Genomic DNA, 7341 nt, shown 5'->3' with positions numbered 1-7341 from the left:
GCCTGACACCCGCTGTTATACATTACCTAAACACAAGGACTTACCAATAAGGTTTAATCACTGCAGAATTGACTAATTAAAGTTACTTCAGCAAGTCGCGTAGGCTAGCGACAAATATCCCTAATTCTTCGAAATAGGAAAATGGGCCGTTCGGCAAAAGGTGTTCCTGCCGAATGGTCAGAATGATAGTAATAACAATAGCAATTGTCATGTTTACGATAAGGTCCATTATAAAATCTATAACTGCGAGATGATTACTGATCTTAATGAATGTTCGTTTCGCTTATATGATCTACCACATTTGATCAATACGTGAAAATTTGGTACACAATCGAGTAAACACCGAACCGCGCGCGGAGAGTAATAAAAACCAACTACAAATTGAAAACTGAAATACTTGAGTTATCGGCTGCGGATCTGGATCTTGATCCGCGATTCACTTTTGCTGATTTTAATTTTTATTGTCATCACACCATGTACTGCAATATTTGCTTTTACATCTATTATAGCAGGCATGGCCACTTTGGTGTTGACACAGTCTCTTGCAGTTCCAACCACAATCTGAGCAATCGCTACCAATAGCGACAGGAACGATCGATACCAGAACAAGAATCAACAGACACTGGAATAGAAAGCGTCTTAATGTTTCAATTCGCCGGATGAAACGTTTACCCTTTCAGTGCTGACTAAAAAATATCTTATAGTGCTGGAGATAATTTGAAAATTTTAAAAAATTCCACCCTAGTGTGTTGAATAACGGGAATACCACTATAGTGCGTCTACACCGCAGCGCGGTATATAGTTAGTTACTAATATTTCACTATGTTTGACAGGTGTTGCCATTTTTCAAGAGAGATAATTTCTAATTACTAATTACATCAATACACCCACAGTGCGGTGTACTAGCAAAATCTATCACTGATTTATATACCGCACTGCGGTGTAGACGCACTGAAAAGGTTTAAACGTTAGTTCATTCATTTTACGCAGATTATTTTGAACAGAACTTGATCCACGAGAAATATCAGAAATTGAAAGTAACTGGTCTTTCCAGCTTTATATTTCTGCATTAACGTATATAATATATAGAATGTATAATATATCTAATGCTGCTGTACTTCTAATGTACGTGAATTCGTATGTTTAAATGAAAGTTGAGTCATCGTCACTTTCTAACTTGTAGTTTACGCTGAAAAACATTTAAGGGCGAATGAATTCATGCATGAATAGACACACTACTTACCTTGACTAACATTTTTAACTGTGATCGCTGTCAATTTAACCGGATCTTTATTATGTCGACTGTGCACATCTCAGTTACGATGATCAGATTTTTTTTACTGTTAAATACGTGATCGAATCGGGACGAGATATGATAAGATTTATTTCATATCTCATATCCTGTGTAGCTGTTCAAATACACCGGATCGGTGTTCTATTCACAAGCTACTAATTTCTATTTATCATTCTCCTCTCTAAAATAGCGAATTCCTATAGTCGGACTAATCATAGAAACAACCAATACGATTAATAACATAACGACTGTTATAAATTCGGCGTTAATTTCATTCTATATTATATCGTGAATCCTAATTTCAGAGCTACAGCGAATCGTTTATTTACGCGTAAAAATGGCCGCGAACGTTAAAATTTCAGTAAACACAACCGAATATTGAGACGATGGCAATTGAGGCAATGGGGTTATAGCAAGGTGCACGAGGCACACTGATATATATTTTCCGGAAAAAAATGTTTATTTCATTTAGTAGATACACTATAAATGCATTACGTATAGAAATGTTATACATATACATAGATTTGCCCCAACTATAATGAATTTCGATCTATCTTACATACTACAGCAAAAAATAGATTAGAAGACTTCGAATTAAAATCACCCGATTCCTAATTTATATGTATCATGAAAAACCTTCAAATTGAATTTTCACACTATATCTCATCAGCCTGGACAAAAAGGATTGAATGTGCTTGTGCTTGAATGAAAAAATCTTAGAACTTTCCCCCTTTTTTCTCGTGTACTATCTGCCTATCGTAGCTGATTTTTATTTCCTTCCGTTTTTCGTATATATTTGGCCATGACTGTGTTTGATCTATGTTATTTTCTAACTCTCTTACACATTTCTTATGACTTGTAGCTTATGTATATAATTGTAAATACAACTGTGACTTGTAAGCCCATTCGGGATGGGCACCAATCTGTATGTTATATGTTAATCTGATTATATGTGTATGTCATATAAATGAATAAATATACAAACTATCAATTCATTTATTCAGAGATTTTTTTAAAACAACACAGAATGGGAACATGTTCTAGGCCAAATGAGCTACGTACTTCTATCCCCCTCCTCATTGGCATCTCCGTTATCGGAAATGATGAATTATGTCGTTTAGATGCCTTCTCAAGTGTCGTCAGTCACGTATGTTTAATTCTGAAAGGATCGTTCGGTTCCTAACTGAAACTGTCCCGGATGTAACTCACGGGTAGGATACGCCTAAAGCAAATTCGCTCTAACCGGGAAACCGACAACGAATCAAACAAACGCAACACTGATATGGGATATTATATATTGTCATATATAACATTCTATTTATTAGATTAGAATTGTTTCAAGGAAATATTTCAAGTTGCATCGAAATTAAATCAAATATTTTCAAATAGATATCCTTATATCAATCTATATATTATATTCATTTAAATCACGATTTAACTATCGAATATTCTGCCGCGTTAAACCCTCTTTACCGTTTACAATCACCGTTCCGGTGCAGAAGAAATAGTTTCGATAATATCCCGAAAAAATAACAATCTAACAGTCCAGGATCCAGTCCCACGGTTGTGACTAAGAAAGTGGCTAGACACCTTCTAAACAACCTGTCTACGGGCGTGATGATTTTCTTCGCTCAACCAAGGAATGGGACTATACCGCTGATGAAGCTTCGAACAAGAAAGCAATCATGATAAACCCAACAACCATCTGTTTGCAAATACGTAACCAGAAAATGTTGCGTGGAGTCTGAAGTTTTCATTCTACTCAGAAATACTCGAACAGCATTCCCCGATTTTGAATTCATACTTGAAAAAAGCTAAGATTCTTTTGTTAGCGATGAAAGACAAAAATATGAGAAATCCTTGAGAAGAATTGAGCACATTGAAGAAGTACCAGAGAAAATCGTTATTGACAAACGATGCAATGAATCCTATGATCCAAGTCACTCCTGTCACCAATGCCATCCGATAGAAAACAAGTGTCGTATTCCTTTTGTCTTTCGCACCTGAAGTTTTGAACGTTGATCGACGAATTCGATGAGCTGTAACTAGAAACGAAATAAAACCGACTAAATCGAGAATTCCGATCGGTAAAACGAAAGCGAACAGCAGGAAAGCGTTATGTTTGAACCAACAGGTGCGTGGGCTTCCGTATATCATCGCGGAAAAGGTGGTCACGTGAGTTGAATGGAGGAAAATACAGGGTCCGACGATTATGACAGGAAAAATCCACACCGTTGACAAATATAAACCTAAAACCTTTCGAGAGTTGGATAATTTATCAATGCTTGAAAATGTGCGCACCATGTGAATCGCTATAGCCGCCATTGACACGAAAACGACCAACCAAATATAGTGTTTTAAGGCAGCCATACCGACGCACAATAACCTGTTACTCAAACCAAATGTGGATATATGCAGCGTTTGAGCTATTGCGAGACTTACACAGAAGTTTACGATGAGTTTCCCGGGGAAAGTCAGAAGAGTCGGGAAAATGAAATAAATAACGACAGTGACTACGAGACAAATAATCGACAGACAGCTGCACACGAACGTAATGAGAAAATCTCGATCAGTAAACAGGTCAAAGTCATCGATTCTTATATTCGACGTCCGACAAACCATACCCCGTCCAGGGACATGAGTTCTAATACAGTCCGTCTTTTTCGATGAACAAGTTCCGTATTTCATCGACTTGTTTTGGCCATTGAATATCAACTGATATATGTTGTAGTATAAAAAACTGCCATCCTCGGTGAATTCATCTTTTTCTTCATCTTTTTCTTTATTCATCTCAGTCGTTAATTCAGTTACTCCGGTGCAGATTGTATTTTCCATTTCACTGGTCATCACAAATTCGTACTCAGTAATGGTTACGTCACTTCCGTCGCGTCCAAATAAACAATACAGTATAGACTCGTACTTGCTAACGATTCGCTTCATCTCCACGAGAGTTCTCTTAACCCCGGAAGCGTCGAACTCGTCTAAAATTTCAAGCTGTCTCGTGTATGAATTATTAGAGATGGTCGTCATTTTGCCGATTTCTTTTATTTTCATCCGATCTATAGCAGGATTACAACTCGGGCGATACCATAATGCTACGTCGTATTTTACTTTCGCCATGAGTACACGTTGAATCTCGGTAAAACCGATGATTAACTTAACGCGTATGCGAAATCTTACCTTTGGCCAATCATTTAATTCTAGGCGACACGTGTCACCGCGTCTGAGGTATCCAAGCAAACAGCCCTCATTTCGACAAGCGTATGTTTCCTTGTCGAATATTTCAGTAGTTTTAGAACACGCGAGATCTTCAATTGGAAACAGTGAAATCCGCGCCGTACCAGCAAGACGGAATGTGAGACCGTTCACGAGGTTGAAATCGAGTAGAATATTCAGACCATAAATTCTTTGTTCGGACTGTTCAGCTATACACACCAACGCGTTCTGTGCCAAATCGGGAAACTGACATCTCAAACAGTACGAGTTGCGAAAATATCTCAACTGACCGTTAATTATAGCCGATATTGGATTATATATCTGTTTACACCTAGTTCTTAGAATTGAATTATTCGTTGTCCGTGGACAGGCACTATCTTGGAAAGGAAATTTTGTAGAGCAGATATGCAGTAACACTTGTGTTAATGGCGGCTTCATGTAAGTGTATCGGCATTGTGGGGGTAGACGCTTTTCTGGATCATTCGCTGCCTGTTTCAGATTCTCAACGACCTCCTTGAGCACGATATTATCACCAGCACATCGAAGGTTTACAAAGGCGTGTTGAAATTCACTGATGTTCAAACCGTGACACATGGCGCAGTACATGTTTTTATACGGTAACCAGTTATCTTTGTACACAGGCATTTCTGTCAGTAGGTTTGAAGGCAAAGATTCGCATTTCATCTTAATGGCCATATCTTCGGTGTAATCATCGGGACATCGGTTGATTGCAAAGAAAGTATCCGGATAGCTATTCTTCATCGGTACCTCGGTGCACCCGATGCTAGGAAGGTGATTTTCTATGGCGTTTCTCATCGAGCTAGACGTCGCGCACTTGACGGATTTATGGTCGCAGCAATTACCTAAAACGGAGCATTCGCAGCTGTTTCGAGTGCACGAAAGGTCATTTCTCTGACACACTGCGACACCAATTCCATCCTGATCAACTTCTATCGTTGGCTGATCATACAAATCAATGCGCAACTTGATAAATGGACCGATGGGAGTTCCTTTTCCGAGCATTTCCCTACCTGAAATATGAAATAAATATATTCTAACGTCGAAACGGACACAACACCTGACAAGTTGAGTTGATATCTTCCATATGGACTATTTGTTTATGGCCATATAAAATATTTTTGAAACCACTTTATTCCTATGCCTTTGATGCCATAGCAATTTAGTTCACCTAGGGGAATACGGTGATCAAAGTATCAAATCTTTTTAACAAATCCATAAGAAAAATCCAATCGAAAGCAAAACTCACTAAGGCTACACCTAAATTGTGCTGAAAATGACTGATAAAATGTTTATTCCGGCAATTCTTGTAATACTTTGGTTTATTCCGATTTTTTTTTCACGAATTTGTCTCTATGACGTATTACATACTAAACGTGTATTTTATTGGGTGAAGGAACAAAGGATTCTCAAACTTTCGACGTCAAATTCCCATTCAAGTATTCCATTATATTGTGGGTTATCACCTCACAGTTTTTGGAAAACTCGGTAATTATCCGGTGAAAACCACCTCTTAAAACATGTAGAAAAATAGTTAATTCCGAATTTACATCAACTCAAATATTTGACCGATATTCCCTCTATTTTATCAGAGCTTTTTGAACATTAAAAATGATTAATTACTACAACATTGTAATCCGCTATTACATTTTAAACTTAAGTTAAGAAATAAAGCATTTATCTCAACCTATCAATCTCACAATGTGAATAATAGATATTTTTAGTAAGGAATTTAATTTTTTAAGAAGGAAATACGAAATTAAAACGTGTACTAACAATTGCTCAGTTGGTCTCGTCAGCGTACCTTATATGGGTTCGATTCCCGGTAAGTTCACCATAATTATCATACAATCTACTTAGAATGAAATCGAATTAATAGGCTTAATTTTTTGAATCCAGAAATCTAATCCTTTTAACTTAAAGATTTTTTTTTCATTTCCTAAATATCTTTCACAAAGTCTTCAACTTTTACACGGCGAAAGAAAATAGAACATTAGGCTTCATCTTTTAACTCGAAAATCTGTTTGAATCGAAAAAATCTTGAAAAATTCTCAAATCTTTCTCTTTGAAAATTTTTATCATCGTAGATAACGATTTACTTACATAGACAGGTAAAAATCAGGAGAAATCGTAGACGATTTGAACGTGTCATTTCAGTTGTATGTTGTCGATTATTTCCCGGTGATCTTCAGTTCATATTGTGACTGTCTCTTGACGCGTTTGTGAAAGAGAAACTAAGAACTCCTGTCTTAAATAAAAAGCTAATAACTCAATTACCCAATTTTTTCCGTTGCCGGTGACGGCAAAAAAAACGAAACACGTCTAGAATGTAATTACTCGTGCCTGACACGCGCGCGTGACAACTTTGTCATTTATTCGGAGGTGCAGATTTTTTCAGGAGAAATGTAACGCCGAAAGGCCATTTTTTCAAATGATTACCATCGCATCCATTCAGATTAGGAAGGGAACAGAAAAAAACCCTGATCATTTTTCTGATTTTTTTAGTATTTTTCACATGGGAAATGATGAATTTTTTCTTCCTTATTTTCTACATGTATCATTACCGTAAACATAAACCATTATCCAAACCAAATGAGCTTCCATTCAGTTTTTTATCCGATACAATAAACGAGAAGCCACTTTTGTAGTTCAGGTCTTCCGAGTCCTTCGCGGATAATGTTGGAGTTCAGTGGAACCTCGTTACGACGAACTCTGATGCGACGATTCTTCGGATATATAGCTAATTACAGAATTTCGTCCCAAGTAAGGAAATTTAATCAATTTCACACTGGATATAACGAACTATCGGTTGT

General features: G+C 37.1%; 1 long non-coding RNA gene across 1 annotated transcript; it reads right to left on the bottom strand.

Moving 5' to 3' along the window:
* Positions 1-402: 402 nt before the first annotated feature.
* Positions 403-1332, bottom strand: LOC141904599 (uncharacterized). Its single transcript, XR_012619154.1, has 2 exons — positions 1244-1332; positions 403-622 (listed from the first exon to the last, which is right to left on the bottom strand). It is a non-coding gene; the product is annotated as an uncharacterized LOC141904599 (long non-coding RNA).
* Positions 1333-7341: the final 6009 nt, after the last annotated feature.

This window comes from Tubulanus polymorphus, chromosome 4, assembly GCF_964204645.1.
Source record: "Tubulanus polymorphus chromosome 4, tnTubPoly1.2, whole genome shotgun sequence".
Lineage (NCBI taxonomy): Eukaryota > Metazoa > Nemertea > Palaeonemertea > Tubulaniformes > Tubulanidae > Tubulanus > Tubulanus polymorphus.
This window is presented reverse-complemented; position numbering and strand designations above follow the sequence as displayed.